Source organism: Pan troglodytes, chromosome 1 (genome assembly GCF_028858775.2).
Source record: "Pan troglodytes isolate AG18354 chromosome 1, NHGRI_mPanTro3-v2.0_pri, whole genome shotgun sequence".
NCBI lineage: Eukaryota > Metazoa > Chordata > Mammalia > Primates > Hominidae > Pan > Pan troglodytes.
In genome coordinates, this window is record NC_072398.2 from 107,849,160 (window position 1) to 107,852,717 (window position 3,558).

Consider the following 3,558-nt stretch of genomic DNA (forward strand, 5'->3'; position numbering starts at 1 on the left):
ATTTCACTTATGAAAAAGGTATGCTGAACAATTAATGGCACAAAATTCAATATCTTTAAAGCATCAAATTTGGCATGTAACTGACCCTCAATGAGAATAATGCCTAACTCTGTTGAAGGAAAATATGTGGGGAAATAATGAGACCACAAGAAGTGAAAGCAAGTAGTGTTCCTGCACAATGAAGCTTAAAACCGTTCTTGTCTTAGGAGCCTGCCCCTTCCCCCTCCCCCTGCTAGGAACCAATCTCTCCTTCCTTCTAATGTGCAGATCCCCTTATCTACTTCCAGGGTGGCATTGCTAGTGACCCAGCAGGTCTGACTGCCTTTCTGCTCTATTGCTGGCGATCTATTTCAAATTTTATATTCCATTGCAGCTCTAACAATCACACCTTGAAAGTGTGTTCCTTACTGCTCTGCAACTCACATGCACACACAAACACTAGCAAACCTCATACAGCTGCATCTCTCTGTGACAAAGCATGCTAACTCCTTTCTTATGGAAGCCCTTGCATATCAAGCTTTAGAAATGCTAATGATCTCACCTACCTCTGTAATCAATGCCTCTTCCTTTTGGAAATGTCCAAGCTACCCTGTTATTCTCAAGAAAGTCCTAGTCTTGTTACTTCTCCCAATAGGCTGTCATAGGATTGAAGCACTTTATGGGGAAGCATTGTGGTCAGATCATCTCCTAAGAAATGCAGTTCTATAGCCTTGAGAGGCTTTAAAATCTAACAGCAAATTCTTCCTAATAAATGCCCTGTTGACTGATACAACCTAGAATGCTCCACTTCATTATGGAATTACAAAGTTTTGAGTTAGAAGGAATCACAGTGTATTCTAACTGAAGGCTTAAATTCCTTCTATCATTAAATTTCATAGTTGGGCACTGTTCAAATACAAAGGTTGTTGAAAGAAAAAGCAAAAAAGAAAAGAAAAAAAAACAAGTTTCTTAGTCATTTCACTTGGATCCAAACAGAACAAGAATTAATATTTTGTGATTTCTGTACACCTACCGAGGGGGATTTTTTTTTTCTCTTTTTCAAATGTAGAAAGGGGTTAAACAAAATAGGAGAGCTGATTCAAGAGGACTATTAACAATCTCCTCTTATCTGCTTCCCTCCCTCCCTACAGATCTTTCTAAAAGACATGGTAAGTTAGATAGTAAGATGTGAGGCCATCTTTGAAAAATGTCAGCTGTGTCTAGCCCCAGGGCATTGGGCATTCCAAAAGAAGGAATACATTTCTTTAAATGTGTCATTATTTCGGTTCTTAGGTTTTTCTCAGGAGTTTATGTCTGTCTTGTTTCTCCTACCATTCTCATTCATTCATTAATTCAGTCAGTCATTCCCTGAGTACCTACCATTCTGCCAAGTGCTAGGTATCTCTAGAAATCATAAGATAAATGTTTTCCCTTCAGGGAGCACACTGTGTAGAGTAGTGATGAATAAGCAGTCCAATATAAAGTGACAAAAATTATTAATAGAAGCCTGGAGGAAGAAGGATCTAACCAACAGGTAGCTGGTGGAAGCAGGTGAAGGAGAACACTCTTAGAATGAGTTCTACAGGTCTGGAGGAGGCTTATGGGTGAACAAATGGACAAAGGAGTCAAGTAGAAGAAGGGCAGCGAGGAAGAGGGAACAGAATGTGCAAGGTCATGGAGCTATTAAAGAACTAAACTTTTTAATAAATAAGTATTTTCTTGAAAAAGATTCTTTTTGGAGAGAGTAAAAGGAAATGAGCAAGGGGCCAGAAGAGGAAGGGTCTGTCTCATGATAAGAAATTTAAACTTGGCTGGGTAACTATACCCACGCCTGTAATCCCGGTACTTTGGGAAGCCGAGGAGGGTGGATCACCTGAGCTCAGGAGTTCAAGACCAGCCTGGGCAACATGGTGAAACCCTGTCTCTACTAAAATACAAAAAAAAAAAAAAAAAGAAAGAAAAAAAATTAGCCAGGTGTGGTGGCATGTGCCCGTAATCCTAACTACACAGGAGGCTGAGGTGGGAGAATTGCTTGAACCCGGGAGACAGAGGTTGTGGTGAGCCAAGATCTCACCACTGCACTCCAGCCTGGATAACAGAATGAGACTCCGTCTCAAAAAAAAAGAAGAAAAAAAGAAATCATTCTTACAGTACTTTGGAATAGAGCAAGACTGGAGACAGAGATATTAACTAGCAGACTGTCATAGTGAAACAGGTGAAAGGTGATCAGGGCCTATGGCAGTGAGAAAGAGGAGGAAGGGATGTATTTAAAACATTTTGGAGATAGAATCTGCAGGATAATGTAGGAGTGAGGGAGTAGAAAGAGTCTAAGATGAATCAGGTTTCTGGCTTAGGCATCTGAATATTAAAGAGGCCATTTTCTGAAGGGAAAAAAAAGGAGTTAAAAAAGAAGAATCAGTCACAGGAGAAGATTAGTTCTATTTATGTTGGATATAAAGACTCTGTGGGACATCTTGATGGTGATGTCTAACGGAGCTTGTGGTTGGAAAAATCTAGCTAGAACTCTAGTTAGTTTCATCAGGCATTTACTGCTTATTTTCTGTGTGTTAAATATTGTGTTTAACAGGATGTCTGAGCTGGAGCTATTGGTTTGAGAGCCATCTGTTTGTAAGCAGCAATTGAAACTATGGAAAATCACCTAGAAGGAGCATGATGAATGAAAAGAGAAAGTCTTGGGATGGGACTCTGGAGATCCCCGATATTTAATGAAAAGGTGGAAGAAATAGCTAAGGAAAAGGAGAAAGATGGTGTCACAGAAGCCATGTCAGGAAGAGAACTTCAGGAAGCATTGAGGAGTCAATAGTCCAAATCCACAAAGAGGTTGGGCAAGATGTAGGCAGGAAGGTGCCTTCTAGATTTGACAATTTGAAGCCATTTGTGACCTTGGCGAAAGCAGTTTCTATGAAGCAGGCAGGTGGAAGCTTTGCAGTATCATCTTTGGGGCAAAAATTTTATTTTCAAATTCTTGTCTATTTACACTCTCTGCCTTTTGCTTCTGTTCCTCATCCTATCCCTTTGCCCCCCATTCCCACTCTTCCTAACACAAAATTATTGACTGATTTTTTTTTTTTTTTTTGAGATGGAGTTTTGCTCTTGTTGCATAGGCTGGTGTGCAATGGCAAGATCTCAGCTCACTGCAAACTCCGCCTCCCGGGTTCAAGCGATTCTCCTGCCTCAACCTCCTGAGTAGCTGGGATTACAGGCATGCGCCACCACGCCTGGCTAATTTTGTATTTTTAGTAGAGATGGGGTTTCTCCATGTTGGTCAGGCTGGTCTCGAACTCCCGACCTCAGGTGATCTGCCTGCCTCGGCCTCCCAAAGTGCTGGGATTACAGGTGTGAGCCACTGCGCCCAGCCCATTGACTGATTTTCTTTTTTTCTTTTCCTTTTATTTTTTTTGAGATGGAGTTTTGCTCTTGTTGCTATCGGGGTATTTGCATGCATCTCCCATCCACCAGGCTGTACACCCTGGGACCCACCAGGTGCCCCTGAGAACATAGTAGGTCACACACGTTCCAAGGCATGTCTCATCATAGAGACAATTCGTGGTCAGGAGG